The following is a 23,431-nucleotide window of genomic DNA, read 5'->3' on the forward strand; positions in this document are numbered from 1 at the left end:
ACATATTTACACTGATTGCTTTTTCATTTACTCTACTTTCCATTATGGGGCACAAATGGAGAGGTGTCCTGGAACCAGCTTAATTGAGTTCAAGTTGTGTCACCGGACACTTGGCGATGCTAAAAGCACGCTCCGCTTCAGCTAAGTTGCTATTTGGCCCTCCACCAAATGGATCTCAATTTCTCAAAGAGAATGCATCAATAAATACATGTGGGGGAAAATACAAAATAAACCCTCTCCTTTCACGTGGACTGTCCACATGGAAACATGTGATGCTGAGCTAAAAACCAAGGCTTCCAACAGATGTCTCAGAGCACCAGTTTCAAAACATCTGAGAAAAGAATGCTCCACGGCAAGGAGGATCTTAACAGGCATCTGCCACAGACCAGGTATTCTGTTCTGAGATGCTGGTGAGCCATTAGCCCAGGATAGCCTTAGTACCTGTGCATATAGGAAGGAACAGCTGAGGGTCTAGAAAGTAGCAGGGTTTCTCCATGTGGAAGTAGCCATAAACTCAAAGTCTAGGTGTATGATCACTGTTTCTGGTCACCCCAGCCCTGAGGTCCTGACAAGTCAGATGACTTACCAACAGTGCTTTCAAACCTCACGCAGGGCCACATCTTCAATGCTTTTGACATCCACATTGCTGATCATTCTGTCCTTGTCCCATGTGCAGGTCCGAGAAAGCCAAAGCTCCAATGCAGAGTAGTTCAGAGTATGAGGCCTGAGTCTGAGAGGCAGCTCTGAGGCCGAAACCAAAGCTGCCTACACTGGATTCAGATGGAAAGAGGTGATACCTGGGTGGAGTGTACCAGTTCCAAAAGCCTTAGCCACGCCACTGTGAGCCCTTGGTCCCACTGTGGACACTGCCTGCCTCCATGACTGGATGGTGATTGTGCCAGCTCCTTAAGGTTCATCTACAGGACATCGCCCATGTGCAAGTTCCACAAAGCAATCTCTTGGGCAGCCACTGATGAACCTCACTTCTCTCAGCAGAACCCCAGCTTCGGCCCTGTCACACAGCCAGTATGGGATCAACTCCACTGCTTCCCTGAGGACTAGGGATAATCATGGTCACTCATACGAGTTTGGACTGAAGAGAGAGGGCAAGGGGGATGGGGGGAGCGGGAGGAAAATGGGAGGAGGGGAGGAGGTGGGAATTTTTAATTAAATAATAAAAAATTAAAATTAAAAAAAAGAAGTGGGAATTCTCGTGAATTTACATATTGAATAGTCAAAAACTGTAACACATTCTACTAGTATAACTCAGGTATGCCTGACACCAAGTTCTGTACAATAAAAACCTCCTAAAGGAAAAAAAAAGTCCTGGAGTATTGTTGGTTGTTTTTACTCTTTACTCTTTGCTCTTTTGGGGATCCACTAGCCAGCTCCCAAATAATTCACACACAGAGACTTATTCTTACTTATGAATGCCCCGCCTTAGTTTGGCTTATTTATAGCAAGCTTTTCTTAAATTATCCTGTCTACCTTTTGCCTCTAGGTTTTTAACTTTCTCTATTTCTGTACATCTTTTCTTTCCTTCGTATTTCATGTCTGGTTGTGTAGCTGGGTGGCTGGCTTCATCTTTTCTTGCTCCTTCCTCCTCTTTCTCCAGATTTCTCCTTCTGTTTATTCTCTCTGCCTGACAGCCCTGCCTATGCTTTCTCCTGCCTCACTATTGGCTGGCCAGCTTTTCATCAGACCAATCAAGTGTTTTAAACAGACAAAGTAGAGAGCTTCACAGAGTTAAACAAATGCAACATAAAGGAATGCAGCACATCTTTGTATCAATAAACAAGTGTTCCACAGCATAAACAAATCTTAAAATAATAGTCTACAACACTAGGGGACTGCCAAAGTCTAGACCAGTCTTGGGAAGTTCAGACACAGGTGAGGAAATGGAAAAGGCTGTGGCTCAGAGGCAAGCGGTGTAGGCAAAGCCTTCAGCATGCCATTCTGCGACCCTGCTGGACAAAAGCAGGGAAGGGCTTGACAAAGTGAAAACTGCCAAGACAAAGAAGAAGCCTAAGGTCCTATACTGTGGAGATCTATCTGGAGGGAACGTTCATTCGGTGATGGATGGAGATAGTGACAGAGACCCACATCAGAGCACTGGATTGAGCTCCCGAGGTCCAGCTGAAGAAGAGAAGGAAAGAGAACATGAGCAAGGAAATCAGGACTGCGAGGGGTTAGTCCACCCACTGATACAGTATGCCTAATTTAATGGGAGCTCACCAAAGTCAGCTGGACAGGGACTGAATAAGCATGTGATCAACTCTCTGAATGTGGCTGACAATGGGGGCTGACTGAGAAGTCAAGGATAATGACACTGGGATTTGTTTCTACTGCATGCACTGGCTTTTTTGGGACCCTAGTCTTTTTCGATGCACACCTTCCTAGGCCTGGATGCGGACTTGGACTTCCCACAGGGCAGGGTACCCTGCCCTCTCTTAGGACTGGATGGGAGGAGAGGGTGAGTGGGGGAGCAGAAGGGAAATTGGAGGTGGGGAGGAAGGGGAAATTTTGAATGGTATTATTTATAAAGAAAAAAAAAGAAGCCTACGATCTATCAATGGGAAGAGGGTAGGGAAAAGGAGGTGATGTGTACAGACACACACACAGACACACACACACAGACACAGACACACACACACTTTCAATGACATACCTCAGTGCCCCAAGAGCATTCTCTAGGTCCTATCTAATATCTTACACTGTCTCTCAACAACACCATTGTCTGGGGATCCAGGCACCAACTGAGATGACACTGGGTGACATTCCAGAGCTGATCCGTAGCAGCCTGTAACATGAACCACAGCTATTGGGAAAGGACTGTGTCACACATTTTTCTAAAAACCTAACAGCAAACCAGTCACTTTAAGAAAAACAACAGGCAGCCATCATGAACAAAAATTGGCTATTTGATGTAAACTTTAGAATTTTGGAGAACCTTGGCTGGAGGAACAGCTCAATGGTTAAGGAAAAAAGCACGTTCTACTTTTGTAGAAGACCCAACTTTGGTTCCAGGATCTACATCAGGATGCTCCCAATTGCCTGTGCCTGCATCTCCAGGAGATCCAACACCCCTTTTGGGACTCCATGGGCACTAAACTGACATGTACCCATGCATCCCCCCCTCAACAGGCATACCAAAATGTGTAATTTAAATATAAAATAAATCTTTAAGAAAAGAGATTTTATAGAATCAGGAAGTATTTTAAAATGTGCTTCCATTTTTCTACCCTACATATGATCTGTGTACAACCACACCGTTTTTGTGTCGTTCAAGCAAAACAGCATATTGCAACAGTTAGAATGCAGAAGGGACTTGAAGACCCATCTGTCTCCTATTAAGGCAGTCACTGAGGGGATGCATAGAAACGTAAAAGAATGCCATGCTTCTAGCTAGCTTACGCCTTCCTTTTCTAAAAAAATTATCCAATTTTCATTAAAAATAAGTTATGTTTACATGAAACGGGCTGATTGCAATTTTAAGTTAATAAATAAGCAAGTGTTTTAAATGTGTTCCAGTGTTAATTTACCATATGGTAATATACCAATAGACATAAACCACGTGACCAAATGTTTGCCTCACTCCAAGTGAATACCTGACACTCAGTTTAAAGGAAGGGTTGAGTTTTGACTTCCACTTCAGTGACGTAGTCCACCATGGTCTGAGGGAGGCCTGTCCATGGGTGTGACCCTCAGCTGTAGCAGTGGGAGAATGAGGCTGCTTGCTCAAATATTGCTGGATCAGGTAGCAGAAAAGGGGGAATTGAGGTGTGTCTTCTTCCCTCCGCTGACCCTCTCTGGAACCACCCTCACTGAAATGCCCAAAGATGTACCTCCCTAATGCTTCAGATGTCCCTTAAACATGCCCACTGTGCAGTTAGAATTAACCATCATGGTTCTTAGTGATACCTGATATTGGAAGGGGTCCTTAGGAATAGAACAGAGTAACTGATGCAGAGGCCATAGAGTCCTGGCAGAGAAACTCCTGGGGACTCTGAAAAAAATGTCCTGTCTTTTTTTTTTTGTTCGTCCCTTGTTCCCTCTGCATCTCCAGATTCACTAAGGTATAAATTGACAAATAAAATGTACAACTATTGTACTGACTAGTTTTATATTCACTTGACACAAGCTAGAGTCATCAGAGAGGAGGGAGCCTCTACTGAGAAATAACTCCTCAAGTTGCTTAGGCCATGGTGTTATGTCACATTAACAGTCACCCTAACTAAGACACTTATCATATGTAGAAATAAATATTTTAAGGAGCCACCTGCCCCCTCATGAGCATTGCTATAGAAGTAAAATAGCTAAGAAAAAAAAATAACAACCATCTGAAGACTGAATGAGAGACTGTGGTAGCATGCCAGAGTATTATTTTGCCTTTAAAAGAAAATCCTACCATTTGTTTGCAATGACCTGAATGGAGTCGATGACATTGCACTGAATGTAATAAGCCAGCCAGAGAGAGACAGACACCACCCCACCTTCCCCAGTCTCTTCTTGTTGTCAGGGCATCCGTGAGGATCTCTTTTCCTTTGCTCCGCTCCATGTCTGTCCTCTCCTAGCAGGGGCAGCCTCCAGCTCCTTTCTGGATATTTGGCAGGTGCTGGCATTAGAACATAGCAGGAGCCCAAGAGTGTGACACAGGAGCATCCTTGTCTTCATGTCCTCCAATCACAAGCAGGTTAGGGAGACACACTCCTGGCTGGATAGCTAACACACAGAAGTGAGGTCTGGGCCAAGGTCTCCTTAGATGCCTAGAGATCATTTCTATTAGACGACAGGGAGTGAACACTCTGTTCTTAGGACCCATGGACAGTAGTGGAGTTAAGTTTTCTGTTCAGACTCAGAATAGGATGTTTAAATGCCTAGTTAAAATTCACACAGGTGAGGGACATCCAGCTGGACTTCTCTGAGAAGAAGCAATGGAACTGAGAAGATGAGAAGACATGACAGCCTTACTTTGACTTGGAAACCAGGATATAGGAAGGTGAGGACCAAAGAGCATCTGAGACAAGACACAACACTGAAAACCTGAGGGTCCTTCTCAACCATTCGGTGACCCATTCCGATAGGGCTATGTCAGAGCACAGGGCGTTTCCACCTCCACACTGTAGGAATAGAAAGGAATTCCTACCTCCATCAGCAATCTGGCTTGCCTACCTGGGGTGTCCCTCTATGCTTTGTCTCCACTGTGCCCTGTTGGGAGCAAGCTGGAAGAAGACGGGAGAGCAGGGAATGAAGCAGACCGCGCATCACTCTCACAGAGATCTCCGCGTCTCCATGCACCAAAGCACTGTTATTAAGCAAAAGACTGGACTGATGGAAGATCTGAAGCAGGGCTTAAAGATTTCTTTTGGATACATGAACAGAACAGGGGCTACACAGGGTGGGAGGAGACCAAGAGAGTTTCTGCTCTCTCTAATTGGTACTTATTGCTAACACAGATAATCAAATCAGGGAGAAACCACAAAGAGCGGGTTGACGCTTCAAAATAATCCCCCCCCCCAAAGAAGTGGAAAAGGAGAGACAAACAGATGAAACACTGAATCAGTAATGACTTTAAATAGTCACCTTTGGGGGAGCAAGAGAAGAGATGGGGGTGGGGAGAAAGATCTCTGAGCAGGCCTTCTTCCTCAGATTTGATTTGGAAACTGTATAAAGCTTAAATAATTCTTAAAGATTGAATCCAAGAGAAAATAAATGCATGAAAAATTTAAAACAACCCGTATTTGAAGTTGGAGGCCTAAGTACACAGAGAACTAAGGATTCTTATAATTGACTTTAAATTCAATATCCTAACAGACCTCCCTGGAGGGGCAACTCCTAGTATATTCACTGTGTACACTGTGTACAGAGGCTCCCCGATGATAAGTCACACTGTCGTTCTGAAGTGAGTCCTTGCACATTCGTGTGACAGAACACGCTGTAATTACACTGACGTCACTGGAGCCAGGGTTTCCAGCATAAAGGAAGCAGGATAGAAGTGCGTGTTTGGGGAGCTGGGAAAACCCATCAACTGAGCATCTAAAGGGGATCTGCTGGCATAAATCAGTGATTTATTTCTGATTAAATACTAAACAAATCCTATCTGGGCCAGCAAGATGACTCCATGAGCAAAGGGCTTGCTATCTCAGCCTAGACACTTGGTTTTAATCTCTGAAAGCCAAAGAGAGATGTGGTGGTGTTCATTGGTAACCCCAACACTCTCGTGGGGGTGTGGGAGGTGGAGACAGGGGAATTACCAGGAAGCTCAGGGGCCAGCTAGTATGGCATATGGGGTATGTGTTATGCCATAAATGAGAGAACATGCCTTGCCAAGGTGGAAGGTGAGCTGACCCCTAAAACTCTACTCTGACCCTCATGTGTGCACTGTGCACACGTGTACCCATGGTCATACACATGCAAAACAAATAAATTAAGAATAAAATTTAATTTACAAATCTGTATGTCTATATTCACTCCTGCAAATATGTCCAGAAGTATTGGTGTTCCAGAGCATTGATAACCTAGGACCTAGAGTTTGGTCTCTAGACAGTTTCACCAAACAAAAAACCGTGACCCCTTAAGGAAAAATAGCTAAATTCAATGCTGAAGACACACAAGGCAAGTCAAAGAGGCTGCAGGATTGCAGAGTGAAGAAGCCACCCACGGTCACTGCTTAGACGTGGGGCAAGGAGACAAATTGGGCATCAAGGAAGATGACTAGAATTGATTGAGAGACATTTGTCACTTCCTAAGGACAAGCTAAAGCAAGATGAAGCAATTCTCTCCCCCCCCCCCCCAGTCACCAAGGCAATCACTCATCTCTAAATGATGAATAGGGAAGAGAAGAATCAAAATTGACTTTGCTTCCCTTGGTGAAATACACCTCAGGGTCACTCACGAGTTGACACAAGAATTCTTTATGTAGAAATAGTCTGGCTTAGGTATTCAGGGAGATGGAATAGTAAAATCACACCCAGCATTCATCCATCACCTGGGGGACCCAGGGACCTAGGACCATAAGACACAGATTTTGAGCTGGGCTGGAATGGAATAGGTCACAAGATGGTCAGGCTGACCATAACAACAGGGTAGAACCTCGCAGCACAACTGACGTTCATGTCCTATGGCAGGCTGCACAGGAAACTGCCTACAGCCTCAAGGAACTGGGTGAAGTCTCTAGAGCTTTTCTTCAAAGGCTGACAATTGAGACAAGATCTCACTATGTGGCCTTGGCTGGTCTCAGATTCATTACGTAGACTAGACTGACCCCAAACTCACAGGGCTCTGCCTGCCTTTGTCTCCCAAGTGCTGAGATTAAAGACCTGTGCCAGCATGCCTGGCAGAAATATCTTTAAGAACACCAAAATATATAATCATCCAAATTGTGACCTTCTAGCATCAAATGGTTAAGACGCCAATAATAAATTTCAAAAGCATTTCAAAAAGAGACAAGGGCCCATCATACACTGAGTGACACCCCAGAGACAAAATCCAAGTAACAAACCTGAATGTCACTGCGCTTGACCCAGACAAATCAAGCACAGAGCGACACTTTGGAGACACGCGAATACGGCCCACTGTGCTGAATCAGCTGCCCAGCGTCACGTGTTTAGCAAACAGCAGAGTGGGGACTTGGATCTGGGACACTGAAGCCCATATCTTTTACACAGCAGGAGGACTTTCTCTGGGGGCAGTCTATGAATTTAATGTAGGGAAAACACTGAGCAAGCCAACCTGGGAGAAGACTGACCCTGGTGGCCTTCAGCCCTGTTTGATGACTGAGTAATGAATCAATGTCTGATCAAAGCACATTAGGACACAGAGTCAATTCCCCATGTGACGGCCCCCACCCCAGTTTTGCAGAAGCACTCATCCTAACCAAAGAGGCTCGGGGAGCCCCAGACATCCCTCATTCCCCCAGCATACCAACACTGTGCAGCACCGAATAGTCCAGCTGAGGACAAGAGCACAGACCTCATTTCCGTGGTTAATTTAAATGACCAGTGGCATTTTCTGTTTCTCAGAAAGAGTTTAAGCTTCTCTAAATCTACAGGCTGCTGCTCCAGCTGAGATGCAGGATTCAGAGGGGTAGGCTGCCAGAACAGAGTGAGGAGAAGATGAGAGGCCTTCTCTTGCCCACAAAACATGGTCTGGTCTGTCCACTGACACCAGGAACCCACGACATGGGAGGCACAAGTCTGCCCATGAATGGGCCTGCCTCAGTGAGGCATGCTCATGTTCATAGGAACATACCCAAAGGCCCTGGATTCTGCTGGGGTTGAGCAGTTAACGGGTCTAAGCAGCTGGGTCGTGATACAGGCAGGGTTGGACATCTCTGCTGACTCCCTAGACCTTTGGTTCCTATGTTCTGCTTCACGGTGTGTGTTGGGGGGACAGCAATGTTCAGGTGGCTTTTTTCAGGGCAAGGAGCACGTTCCTAGTTCAGGCCCATCTGGAAAATGTAGACATGATCTCACATAGAGCATCTGCACATTGCACATTCAGCGTCAGGCCTAGAAATTTCCCAGGGATGGCAAATGACCAGAGCAGATCTGCATTCTCAGCCTGTGTCTCTCACGTCTGCTCACTGCTCCAGGGTAGCTGCCTGCTCAGACAGCTTGAGATTCCCTTTGCTTTCCTTTGCACATAGAAACATCGTGGAGCATCCCAACATGGCCTTCCCAAGGCCACCAGGTCAAGTGGTTCTCTCCTTGCTGACCTGGATACAGCCTGGGGATAGGGAACCTGAGGTCGCAGCCTGACCTACTGATAGGGTCAAAGCTTGGACCCTGCTTCTGAGTCATGTTTGCCTGTGTCCCCAGGCATCTTCTTCTGTCAGTCAGCTTCACTCTCGCTGGCCACCCTATTGGCCATACACACCTGCCTGAGTCTTGGCAGTAGCAATCTACTGAGTTCTGTAGACTTCCCTGGGCCTCTGGTGTTCTTTTTTTGAAATTAGGGCTCTAGGACAGGTGTGCCCATGCTTAGGAAAGTGGAGCCTCTGAGGAGTTCCTATGGAGTCAAGTGTTTCCTATAGACTAAAACATCCCCGTACATAAAGCCCTACAAGCCCTTACTTGGAGGTCATTACTTACTTTCTTTCTTTTTTTAAAGGATTTATTTTGCTTTACATTTTGAGGTATGGTCCATCATGGGCAGGAAGTCCAGACAGGAGCTTGCAGTTGCCGGTCTCATCGCAACTAGAATCAGAAAGCAGAGGCCCATAGCTTCCTAGGGACATCTCTAGACAGGACCAAGCATCCTTCTTTCCCTTCCGGTCCCACAGTCACACCAGGCTTTCCTGTCAATCCCACCTCATTAAGGTATAAAGCAGGAGTGTTAATATGTGAAGAAAGGGAGGGAGCCACAGTGATGTGCCAACAATTACTTTCCTGAGTGTGAAAGGGGCGGGTGTGACTTCCCACATTCTCTGCCTGTTTTTTAAATTGCTCTTACCATTGTCACTAGTTTTATCATTAAAGAAGAAAGAAAAAGAGAAAGAAAGAAAACCCATGCATAGGCCAACAGGGTGTGCCTCTTCAGGATGGCAAAGGATAGTGTTGACACAGCACAACTCTTGACTCCAGGGAATAAGATAGAGTGTATTCTTGATGCAAATACATGATTGATTAGGGCCTGGGGACACAGATACAATCATGCAGGATACCGTGTTCCAGTGCAGAAACTGCTACATGAAAGGTTTAAGGGGACAGAACAAAATAAAGTCGTAGATCAAGGTTCTTTGTAAACACATCAGTGGAAACAGCGAGCAGGCGTTCACAGAGAAGAGAATCTCCTCTCAGGCATGTTCATCTTCAGTAACTCGGTGACACACTTGACCCAGGATAGCTGTGCATACAGCCCGATATGGAATCACAAACTTACTCAAAGCATGATCTCCCCCCTCTGCAAACTGAATCATGCATGTCTCAGGTATGAGCTTTTGTTGTGGGAGGTTGCCCATGGACATCTTCAGCACTCAGGTTGGTGGAAGCTGTCGGTGCATCCGGACAGCTTTCATGTGAGCGTTACGAGGATGTGAGGCCAGTCCTAGTGGTGCGCAACAAGTGACTAAGGACAACCTGAAATAATTTGACTCTGGCTTTGTGCCCCTCCAACTCTGCGTAGCCACCATGTTCTAATCAGTCAACAGACCTTGTCAGCTCTTCAGCATGGGTGTGGCTTTTTAATCTTCATCGAATGTTCAGTTCAAAAGTATTTGGTCTCTATTTGATCTACTTTGGATGTGGAGGATTTGAGACCCAGTGATCTGTCCCCGCTCACTCCACATGCCTGGTGTGTGGAAACGTCACAGGATGACCCATGAAGAATGACCATCCTGCCCAGTTTTAAAGACTAAAGGAATCACACAACAAAGTGTGGAGTTTAGCCAAGGAGCTCTGGGTGTTTTAAGGCCCTGGCCCTCTCGGGATGGGATCCCATGAACCCTGGTGGAGCCGGGCTGCTGGTCTCTGTGCAGTCTCATGGAGGACATTCTCACCAGAAAGATACTGACCTGCTTCCCATGTACCATTCATTTAAGGTGATGCAATAACCAGGTACCTACCTGTTCTTAGTTCACCCCGAGGAGACCCTGGACTCAGGGAGACCATGTTTGGGCTGCCACCCGCTGCAGAGTGTCATCCTCCCAGCACAAGAATGAACCTCAAGATCTGACTCGCTGCCTGTTGACATTCCCCCACAAAAGGAGGAGGTGAATAGTGTCATTAGACCTTATCGGAGATTCCAGCTGCTTCCTCCTGCCCCACGCAGTGAGCTGCCTTTAATTTTGACTAATTGTATGTAGCCTTGTGGGCTAGGGGTCCTAATACAAAGTGTGGAGGGTTAACTGAAGGTGAACACCACCTATGCAGTGATGAGAAGCCCCTCACCCATGCTGTAGTGGTGATTTTGAGGGGGTGGGGTTGCTGCAGGGTACCCATGCTGCTGTAAGAAATCTCTTACTTGGGCTCTGTAAGTCAACCCCATAAATTCATTCCTCCAAGATGAATGTTGGTTGTGTTGTACTTCAGTTTGTCATTGGTGTTCTGGAGTGGGACAGGGGTGGATGTTTATATCAGCCCCCCCCCCCCAACACCAGTTGATCTTGCTGTGTTTGCAGCACCAGTTGATCTTGCTGTGTTTGCTTGAGTCCCAGCTCAGGGGAAGTGGTACATCTCACCCTTTCTCCTACCCAAACCAAGCATATACACACACCCTTTTTGTGTGTCTCGAGTATACCTCATTGGTGCCTCCAGGAGAGTGTACCAAAAAGCTTAATCCCAAAGACTCAGACCCTGGGGTCCAGCCAGGCTTGGCTGCTGCATGAGCTATTCTCGGGCACCTCCTGTCCCCTCAGGCCTCAGCCTTCCCATCTGTAATGCCAGAGCTTAGATGGCAGCTTGCTGTGGCTCCATCTGCCATTAAGGAATCCCTTGGGGTCCCGGACAGATGGCTCTCGGGCCATGCCGATCACTGCCAGCATCAGAGCGTACAGCCAGGAGAGAGTGTGGGCCACACTCAGTGTTCTTGTCAGAATGAAAAAAAGTAATAAAGAAAGAAAGAAACAGTGCTTAAATTTAGCCCAAAGCCAACTTCCTGTCACATTCACCTGGGGCTCTCAAGCTGTCTGACAAGGCTAAGGAAGAATCTCTTCTCAGGACAGCTGTCCGAAATGGGAGAAGCAGTCTCCACTGGCCGGAAGCCCTCTGTCCTCCCTCGGCTGCCTCTCCCCAGCATGCACACATGCTTGTTTGTTCTACTGTCTGAGTTCTCCACAGTCAGCATCCACGAAAATATGAGTGACATTGGCCGGGGCAATGATTCCCTCAGATGACAGAAGCCCACTCTCCTTGCCCAAGCCCATCCCTGCTACCAGGACAATCTCCTCAGGATGGTGTCACTCTGGTAAAATGACCCCAGGCCAAAACAGAGGTCAGTAGATCCTTTAGCACCTGACTTACTGGTACTCCTGAGGCAGGCTGGTTTCTTTAAGCAGCAAGCGAGCGCGGAGGCCCTTGCGTTCGGCCGGCTGAATCGTGTCTAGCTCTTGAGCTTATCAAGAGGCTTTCTTAACCGGAGTATTTCTTTCACCACATTAGCACCCCCACCCCCACCCCCACCCCGAGCTTTGATCTGTAAATTTGACAAGCGGGCCTATTAGGTCTTTATCCAAGCCATTGATAGAATCACTGGGCAGGGCCAGGGTGAGGACAGGAGCATTCCACTCAAGACCTCCGTCCACCTTGATATAGATCCGTGAATCAATGAGCCCCTTGCTGCCATTCAGGCTCTTCTGTCCTACCTGCCTGCTGCAGCTTCCACCCACGAGCCTCCATCTGCCTGTGGTGACAGAGAGGGGACTTCATACAGCCTCTTCTGGAGCCTGTGTTAGAAGACTCATGGCCTCCCTGAATTGTGTGCTGAGGATATGCCCTTCTGACAGCCCTGGGCCATCCGTGCTGGCCTTCCGAGCTTTGGGCTTGTCCTGTGCCACCCCCAATCCCAATGGGAAATTTCATTCCAGTGTATGCTGGGACATTTGAAGGGGTCCTTCCCCTTGGCAGAACTGGGCCACCTAGTTAAGCAAATGCCCTGTGCTGAAGCCTCAACACAGTGAAGCAGGTGTGCAGGACACCTGGGTGGAGGCTGTGCACCTTCTTATCTCTGACCCAACTTTTTCCAGCTTAAGGAAGAGCTCTAGTAGCTACTTAGTAGGTCTGAGTGTGCAAAAGACCACAACTTTCCAGTCTTTAGGGAATCTTTAGCAGGGCCAGTGCCATCTGCTCCCTGTCTGTGTCCTTTATGGGAGTCCATTTCTTTTTGTTTTTGAAAAGAATAAAAATGACTAAATGGTAGTATTTTTTGACACATAACCATGAGGAAACATTCAGTTTCCAGTATCTCCAAATAAAGTTCCGTGACAGCGGCTCCTGTGAAGGCTTTTCTAATGGTTGCTTCCATAACATTGGGTGGAGTTCAGGCACTGGGTAGAGAGAGGCTATGTGACTCCCAGGACCAAATGATGTGGTCACTGGCCTTTGAGACAGAGGACATCTTCAGAGCCCTGGGGAGACAGCTGAGCTCCTCACTGGGTAGAGGAGATGTCAACCCTTAGGCTAACCCGCCACTTACCCCAGGAGTGTGTTGCTTGTAAGTCAGCTTATCTGGCAGAGTACTGAGTGCTGGCTACAGAGGGAAGCGGGGAAGACAGACCCCTCTATCCTTACGGCGCAGACATATAAAAAGGTCAACAAACCTAATACCTCCTTGCTATGGAAAAGGTCAACATAAAATGACAAAGGGCTTGTGGCGGAGAGGAAGGTATATGGGAGTGGGTACAAGAGAAGATACTAGAAAGAGGACTGGGGCTAGAGATGTTGGTGTGTGATCTGGCTGGGGCAGCAGGGAGAGGCCAGGGCAAATGAGCAAGGCCCTGTAGGCAGAGGATTGGGCTTGACTCAGAGAGCAGAGCACTGAGATTTTGAACAGGACAATGTGCTATGAAATGACTTGCTTCTTCAAAAGGATGGAGCAGGCTTACAGAGAACATCATCACTCATGTGACAGTGGCAAGGGGGATAGGACATTCAGGTCTGTCTGTTGCATGTGTTCTGTGTGAGGTCAGAGCCATGTGGGTTTTGTTTTTGTTTTGTGTTTTGTTTGGTTTTGCCGAGGATCACTGTCCCTTCCTTTCTTTCTCCCCTTTTTTTTCTGTCAGTCCTAATTCTCCGTGTATATTGTGGTGGTTTGAATAAGAATGGCCCAATAGGCTCACGCACTTAAATGCTTGGTTACCAGGAAAGTGGAGCAGGCTACAAGGGTTAAGAGGTGTGGCCTTGTTGAAGGAAGTGTGTAACTGGGGATGTGTTTTGAGATTTCAAAAACCCATGTCAGACCCTGTTTTCCTCTGCCCCTCCCCTCTCTCTCATAGGCAGAGAACAGAGCAAGCATGGGGAATTCTGAATTGGGCCTAGTGGCACAGTCCTGTGATTTAAGCTATGTGGGAGGATGGTGGATGGCCTGTTCTGGCTACAGAGCTACAGGGCCAGCCTAGAGAACCTTGTGAGATTGTGACTCAAATGAAAACTTATGATGGCTGGATTTCGGTAGCTCAGTGGTAGCATGTATTAGGCCCTAAACGTATCCTCAACACCATGTTTAGAAGTGGGACTTTGGGCCTGTTTGAGGCTAGATGATATCTCTGGGATTATACCCTAAGGAGTACAACACAGAGACTTTCTTCCTCTATTCTGGCTTGGGATTTTACCTCAAGAACACTGTCACCAAGCACATTTCCTCTTTGTTGAACTCTGAGCGCTATTAGTCAAAATGAACCACGTTACCTCACAAAGCTGTCCTGTCTTACGTGTTTTGTTACACTGCTTAAACGAGACCAATACTCTGTATATCTGTCATCGACATTATCTCTATCACAGACCTCAACTCCAATGCTTATGGAACTAAAAGTAAAAGTCATTACTTTCCACAGCCCTACCTCTGTTCCCACCAGGATCTCCCTTCTCCTCTCCCAGAAACCTCTCTGTCTACACATACGGCCTCCTCCTCCCCCATCCTCCACCTCATTGGTCTCTCTTCTTCCTACCCAAGGGCAGCTGAGATCTCTCAAACACATGCAAAGCTTGCTCTAGAATCACCTTTCTCGGGACTCTGCGTCTCCCCACTACAGGTGGCACCCTGTGCCACTAAAGACCTTCTGTCCCCTCTAAACCCTTTTACCTATGGCTGCCTGACATTTTGTTCTTGTTCAGGTTTATGGATGTCTGTCTCCTTCATAGCCAGGTCTCCCATGCCTGGATAGTACAGGCTCTCTGGAAAGGTGGTGGGATTCACGAACTGGTGAGACTGTTCTTTGGTTACCAGATGTACTGGGAGACATTCGAAGTCACACTGCAGCCTCTACCCACATGGCCCAGTCCTTCATCCCCTGGAATCGAACCTGCTTCTGGAGATGCTCTGGGGCACTGATGCCTTCTGAGTTCAGAGCAACATTGCCCAACTGCCCACTCATGCTACGCTGCCCGTGTCTCTGAGGTCCTGTCAACCTCCCTTCCTTGTCAGGACCTTGCGTCCCAAGTGTTGTGGTTGGTGTCTGGCTTCTCTCACGCTGTCTCCTGAAGCCGAAGTCTCTGGTGGATTCTCAGCGGGGAACTTGCTTTCCACAGATGCTTTTCAAGGTTCTCAGCTCAGCTAGCTACTGACTTGTCCTGGCTAGTAATCTCTCTCTAGTCACCAGCACAGCTCCGACTGGCACCGCTGCAGTGAATGTCACTCCCAGAAAGGTGTCTGTCACTCCAGGCTTAATCTGTCCATACATGTCCACATAGTTTCCCTCCTCGGCTGCAGAGGTTGTTTTGTTTTTGGTTTTGTGTCCCTCCGCCCTTCAGAGGCTGTGTCTAAAATTTTGAAGTTTTCTCTTGTCTTTTTCAGCTGAAGATACCACACGGACATCATGGAGTTCCCACTGTTTGCATAATGGGAGGTTGTCAGTGGTAGAGGCCCTGTCTCTCCCCTCTGGGGACATATATTCCTTCCAAGTTAAAGTTAGTCTCTCTACTCTTTAAGATTCTGCCTCTGTATTCGACGGGAGCCCAGAGGGAAAATCCGTCCATGTATCCTCCCGCCAGACAGTGCAGCAGATGACAGCGCAGGGGAGTGTGGAGGACTCACCTACACTGAAACAGCTTTTTCATCCCACTGTACGTGAAGCGTGGAGAACAGGGAAGGATTGGCAAGAACTTTTTCATAGCTCCAAGCAAAACAGCTCTCCAGCAGCATAAGTAGACTGAGTGTCAGTCGATCAGTGACCCCCAGCAGCCGGCTGGGGCAGAGTTGTCAGGTATCCACCAGAGCGTGGGTAGCAATGCTCCCAGAGACACACACCCAAGCAAGGAGGTGGGCAGCAAAGGCACGGAAGAGAATCTCAGCCGATTCCTTGCCTGAGGTTTATACCGATCCAGAAGGGACTTCAGTGGGCACATGATAATACAGATTTTGTAAAGACAACTCAAGGAAACCACTGACCAATCACACAATGGGACAACAGACACAGTACAGAGCTATCTGGCTTTCAGATGGCTGCACGGTGTCACCTACAACAAACAAATATAGTGCTGAGAGCTAGCTCAGTCACTAAAGGGCTTAAAATATGATTGTGCAGGCCGAGTTTGATCCTCAGAACACACACAAGAAGCCAGACATAATGGCACTTCCTTCTGGTCCCAGCACTAGAAGGCAGAAGAAGGGGATTCTTGGTCTCATGGGCTAGTTGGGATGCTCACTGATAAGTCCCAGGTCAATGAGAAACACTGTCTCAAAAGAGGTGGATGGTGTTCCTAAGGATGACTCCTGAAGTTGTCAAAGGCAAGCACACACACAAACATACACATACATACACACACACACACATGCATGCACACACACTTATATACACACACCCAGAGAGAGTGATACAGAGGGAGAGAGACAGAGAGAAACAAAAAGTATAGTTAGAAGAAGTACGGGAAAAGACAGCCAGTAGCAAGTGCCTCTTGGAAGCTCCATAATGGGCTTCCTGGGCAGGGACTTTCAACCAGTCATGAGCAAACCAGACAATGACGTCAAGGAAAGGAAAAGGAGAGATCAGTGTCTTATGAATACAGAAACAAACAACTTTATCTAAGACCCAGCAAACCCAACCATCAGCATAGGAAATGAATCAAGACATTAGCCACACATAGTGAAATGGGTGAGGTGTCCTGTCGACAAAGGATCTGCCTCTCACAGTATCAGAGAGAGGGCATGGAGCCAGCACGGGGGTCTTCCACAGCAACAGAGAACACCATGAACCAATCCCTACTCACACACCCGCCGTGAAGCTTTGCCCAGGACAGCCCAATGAGATGGCAGCCTGAACAAGACAGCGATAGATATGCTACCATGGAAGGGGAAAGCAAGAGGTCCCACCCCTAGACAAAGAACCATTTGCAACTAAGGACTACTGAGATACGGAGAATTGTTATTCCCACGGATGAAACCCATAAGTGGTTATCCAATAAGAAATATTCAGCCCTGAAATCATGCACTTGTAAGCGATACTACACAGATTCAGTAAGTTGTTTTTATATATTTATGTATTGTATTTAATAATAACAATTAAAGCAAAAGAGGCTGTGGATATGAGAGGGAGTGGGAGGAAGGATAGGGGAGATGCCTGGAGGGGAAAGAAGGGGTAACCCTGTAATTATATTTTAATTGAAAAATAAAAATTAAAATGTTTAGATCAGAATGAAAAAGGGAAAGCGATATTTACAGGAAGCATAACACTGGGTAAAGAAAATCCTACAGAACCCCGTGTTCCGCTATGAGTATGCGCGGTGAGTTCAGCAGTGCTGGGTAGTGGGTACCACTTACCCCATCAACTGTTCTCACTCAAGAGCAAAGCAAACATAAAACTAGGGAAAACAAGCCCTTTTCAACAGCGCCCAGAAGAAAGAGGTACATTTTTACTTATTAAAATTTATTTGCTTTTTTTTTTTTTTAATTTGTGTGTAGGGAGAGTGCTGTGGCATGGGAGAGGGAAAGGGCTCTGGAGCATGTGCGGGAGGTAGGTGAAAATTTGAGATAGCTGGCACTCTGCTTCTCCTCTGTGGGTCCCGGGAATCACACAAAGCAGGTACAGAGTCTTGGTGGCATGCTCCTTTCTGCACCAAATAATCTTGCTGCCCTCCTGAAAAAGATTTAACAAAGAAAGCACAGCATTTACACACTAGATCTACAGAACTTTGTTGTGAAAAAATTAAGACTCAAGTGAATGTTAGAAAGATCTCAAGTCACACATCAGAATATTTAAAGTTACTAAGTAGCAATAGTCAACCTGTCTCACAGCAAACTTAACATAATCTCTAGCAATATCTCAACTGCCTTTTTGAAGAAATTTAAAGGTGGTAGTGCAATTAACATGAGTTAGGGAGAGTCCCAGAATAGTTGAACAAACTTGAAAAAAGAAAGGTTTGAAGAAGCCAGAGTTCTCAAATTTGGGATTTATAGCAGAGCAAAGGTCATGACGATGGTGTGATGTCACAGCAGCTCAGACATGACCACACACTGAAGATCAATGCGGGACACTTTCCTCCACATCATAAACAAACACCACTCCGTAACAGGCCATACGTCATTCTTCATGTAAGAACAAGACCTTAGGAATGCGTGGCTCAGGTCCCTAACTCCTTAGTAGCATTTCAGTTCCACCGCTCTCTGAGTAAAAGTGTCAGAGTAAAGATCTGTGGCCTTAGGTTATGGAATGGTTGCTTAGCTCCTACACCAAGTGCAACCTCCTTAAAATTATTAATTTTTTGGTTCAAAAGTCATTATCAACTAAGTATAAAAGGCAACCTCCCCTGTGAAGGAAAACACTTGGAAACTGCCTACCTGGTAAGATATGTGACAGAATACACAGCCAACTCTCAGATCTCAGGTGTGATAAACTCCCATAGTCAGCCAGCAACAGATGTATCTGAGGAGTGGAGAATGAAAGGTCAGTGCTTTTTAGGAGTTTAGAGGTAGGAGTAGCAAAAGATAATGGGTGTGGACAAATGATACAGCGTCCGACAGGGACGGCTCAGTAGGAAAGCGCTTGCCTTGCAAACTTATGGGCCTGAGTTCAATTCTAAGAATCCAAGTAAAAATGGAGGGGGGGGGCATGGTAATATGTATTAATATTCCTAACAGAGGCAGGAGGATGCCTTCTGCTTGCTGGTAGTCAATCTAGTCAAATTGGGAGCTCCCGACTCAGGGAGTGATTCTGTCTCAAAGAATAAACAGCATTCCTAAGGGTAGTACCTAAGTCTGTCCTCAGGTCTCTACACACAGGCACATACACACATGAACACACACAAACACAGACAAAGATGACACACACACACATACACACAGAAACATATTTACATACACATGCATAACTTTTAAAATGATACAGTGTTGGTGAGCTGCTCTCTGAATCTACCCACTGGAATGTGAACTTCAAACTCGGGCCTGTGTGGTGTAGGAATTATAACTATTACACTGTGAAGTGTGTTATACGGATAACGCTAGATGCCCATGGCATGACTGTGGATATGAAATGGTCCATGCATAGGGAGGAGGACATGACAGGAAGCATCGCTGCCTCCTCAGAGCTGTCTAGGATCTGTTTGTTGTGACTGGTTGCATTGACCCCTATATCTGACTCAGGGTTTTTATTATTAAGACTGATTAGAATTCACACCACAGATGTGTAGTTATTATGTCCAGTCCACAACCTGTATACCACAGACCCTCCTGAGTTGCCCTGCCTGTCTGCTCTTTCTCCTTGCACCCAAAGGTGGCATGAAGTGTTGTCATGTCTGTAGGACTGTGCTCCTCCCACATCTTCCTGAACTTCTCAAACCCCGATGATGATATCCTTCTTTGTCCCTTCAGTGCCAACCTTCCCACTTCCGTAGGTAGTATCTTCAACTCTGTGCTGTAGTCAGAGAGTCCAGCTGGCCTCTCACTCGTCCTCAGCTCTCAGTCAGCGTCTGGGAACCTTCATAAATGTAACCAGGTAAAAAGGATGTAATTTATGGCCAAAGATAGAGAATAATCGCCAATGAGAATTATATGCTAATAATGCAGATAGCTCTAAGCACATCCTGGAGTTTCCCTCTTAATCCAATTCTCAACCAGGGCATCATAAAATCAAAGGTCGGTCTGTTTAGCGGGAATGGTGATGAACTATGAATCCTCACTGCGGCCGGGGAGGGCTGATTATATAGATTAGGAATTCAGTTCCACCCATCCCTCATGCACTCAACCAGCTAGGAGGCAGGGCAGAGTCAGGGCTCAGAGGTAGCCCCATCTCACTGCTTCAGTTCTCTGGGTGGCTTTCTGCATAAATGGGATTCTGTTTACAAACTCTGCTTATAGAGTTTGAATGTGGGCTTCCCCTGAAGGAGGGTCCTGACCACTGTGTGCTGTGGGACTCGGGCCCCAGCACAGGAGCTGATGAAGGCTAGTGCTGCTCTCCAGTCCTTTCGTGTTGTCCAGAAGCTTTTCAGGGAATGTGTGAGACTGACTGAGGTCCTTCTCCAATGGTAGGATGTAAATTTGACAAGTAAGACTGGTGTCTAACGCACTTACAAACAAACCCTGATACTCTGAGGAAGCTCCTTCCTTCAGAGCTTGTGAAAGCCACAGCCTGGGATAGCCTAGTGCCTCCACTTCACCCTGAAGACTCCAATAGTGTGGACTGTCTGTGACAAGTGACACTGTGGTAAATGCCAGTGCGAGGCACGAATTCATGGATAAATAGAAATAATGGAAGGGAGAGTGGAATGGGGGATAAGGGAAGAAGAGAGAAAAAGAGGAAGAGAGAAGGAGGGAAGGAATGGGTGTAGAAAAGAAAAGAGGGAGAAGGGAAAGGATGAGACAGGGAGTGAGGGAGAGGCAATGGAGGGAACAGAGAGAGGGATGGGGAAGAAGTAAAGGAGGACAGAAGGGGAAAGGAAGGGGTACAGAGGGAAAGAGGCAAGAGGGAGGGGTAGAGAGAAGGATAAGGGGGAAAGGAGGAGAGAGGGAAAATGAGGAAGTGAAGAAGAAGGGAGAGAAAAGGTACAGATGGGAGGAAGGAAGGAATCAGGCTGACCATCAGCCACCAAAGGGACTCTAGTGAGCTTTGCCTATCTGCATTCTGGCATCATCCAAAAATCCCTGGCCTTGGCCTCCCCAGCTCCATGAATTGTTGATGCCTCTGTGTTTCACTTGGCATTGGGAGCAGGTGGGAGGCGCTTGTGGCTCAGGGTCCAGCAGGCAGTGTGACTGGAGACTGTTGAGTGTATCTGCTTCTTGTGAGCGTGCCCTGACTGTGGTCATCCATTTTCCTACGTGCCCCCATGTCTCTAGAGTTAAATTGGTATTGGCGATGCACTGCAGTGCCTTCCTAGGAGGAGAGGGGGCTGCTGTGTGCAGAACTAACTGTCCCTTTGCCCACCCACCAACGCCCTGTGGAGCAGCTCCCAACAAGACACCCACGACACTGAAGGAGCAACACAAAACACACAACAGGTGATGACCTGGGGAACAGCCCTGCTTTGTGACTTTCTTCCTGATGGGCTAGAGGTGGCATGTGCTATAACGGCCCAAGAAACTCAAGTCCAGGAGATCATCCTTTGTGCCCCCCCCCAATTGTTAGACATAAAGGTGGCTCCCAGGATGCTTCACCCCCAGGCTAGAAGGTGCCAATTTGGAAACTCAGTTGAGGATCTGATTAACATTGAAATGTGTCTGTGTCTTTGGGCTGGTTGAGATCGGCAATCCCAACATTTGCGTAGAGATAGGCACCCTAATCATAGCATGAAGGCGACTATGAAAAAAGGTGGTTCTATGTGAAGGGTTTTGGATATGTAGATGCAAGGTTTGGGGATGCAGAGGTCTGTTGTAAACCCAAGGACCACATCTAACTCAGTTACTGTTTATCATGAGTCCAGAGCAGAGCCTACCAAACAGAAGGTATCTGATTTAGGTCACGAATGGGTAAATGAATGAAGTTCTGCCGCTCTTCTGACAATTGTTAATTTTTGTCTTTGATTGACAAGTGACATTTATACATATGCATGAGGTTATGATGACATGGCTTGACTCACATACACATTGGATGCTTGTCAACTGCTCTAAACTCCAGATGCCAAGCGTTCAGGCATTGGTGGCTTTAGCTTATTGGTCTAGTGCTAAACCGGCTTGTGGTCTGGTCTTCTGTATGGACAAATCCTCAAGGTTGACCTGTGCACATCTGTACACAGTCCTTCCCGGAAAACAGGAGCCAGCTGCAACCATGGGACTCCAGCCGTCATGGAGAGGAGGACTGGGGCCCTTGTCTCAAATGCTAGTTGGGAAGGTCTGCTGCTTTATTATAGGAAATCAATATTTGTACGGTGAGTAGGCTGTAAAATTTTACAGTTGTGAAGTGAAACATTTTCCTAACCATCCCCCCAAAGAGGCATAAACCCAACAGGGAAAGAGGCGCGATGATTCACAATGAGAGGCGGCAATAATCACGTGCCAAGGACAGGTGGCCCATGTGTGCAGCCAGAGTCTCCAGACAGTTCTAGATGTGTCTCTTCACGGCACACTGCGACAGAGGACAACCCCGGGTCGGGTTTATCACTACACCCACCATCTACAGGGGAGAGTAGCCCTGAGTGAGGTGTTTCTCATTGTCTCTCCATAGCCTCTCTGTTTTCTTCTATGCTTTCCGTACTTTAATTGAATCATACTATATAAGACAATAAGGTAGTATTTTCAAAAATTGGAAGAAATCTCTTCAAATTTAGAAGAGGGTATGAAAGAAATGCTCTTGAAATCCAAGGGCTCTGAAGTGACGCCACACAAGGGAAAATGATGAAAAAATAGTTTTCCTTATTTGTTTAAATAAGAGAAGGAGATATGGAAAGAGGCTTTTGAGTGAAGATAACTGAATATGTTGAGAAATTGAACTTTCGTCAGAAGGATGGGAGAAATTTGAAACTAAGCCAAAGGAAAAAAATATATCCACAATAACACAGAATTAAGGCCTCAATATTATTAACATAATATGGATTGTGAGCAGTCTCAATATTAGATTTGAGGGCTTGCTCATCTGTGTCTTATTGGAAAATGATAAATTTATTAATTTAAAAGAATAAGAAGCAAATAAAAAGCTAGTGGCCAATGTGGATAAAATACAACTGCTAGACATAGTCAAACCATTAACAGGAAATAGAGAACAAGACAATCTTACCAATAAAACTGATTGCAATGGGCGTTACTATTGTTTACAGTACTGGACCTACGCCATGAGATCATAAGGGCAGATGTTCCTCAGTGTCAACATTAATGTAGTAGTAGGAAGTGACCATGACCATGGCCAACACAAATGAGTTTGTTGTGTGATTTTAAAGATATTGGCCAAAAATTCCACATCTAGATATCTGAACAAAGACTGGAGAAGTTCCATAGTGTTTTCCAGGAAAGGGACTGAAGAGATAAAAGACAAGGAGAAACAAGATAAAGAGATAAAAGAAAGGGAAAAACCAAATAATGAAAGCTTTTTTTCCTTTTTTTGTAAAACTCTGGGAGAGGCTCTGGTTAGGGTGAACAGCAGACCGCGGCACCTCCCTGGAACTCTGAGCCAAAGCTGTGACCATACCTCTCTTCTGAAGGTTCCAGGGTCACAGTCAATTCAATCTGACAGGAGAAAGAAATAAAACCCACCCCAATCAAGAAATTTAAAAGATCTCCAACTATTAGAATCGTAAGTAAATAGTTTAAGGTTGCTATGTGCAAGATGAATAATAAAATTCAATATATCTTGCAATTCTTATGCAAGGAAGAACAGAATATGGTATTTGAGTGCTCTTGTTTAGCTGTTGTTCAGTGCCCC

This window comes from Chionomys nivalis, chromosome 17 (assembly GCF_950005125.1).
Source record: "Chionomys nivalis chromosome 17, mChiNiv1.1, whole genome shotgun sequence".
Taxonomy (NCBI): domain Eukaryota; kingdom Metazoa; phylum Chordata; class Mammalia; order Rodentia; family Cricetidae; genus Chionomys; species Chionomys nivalis.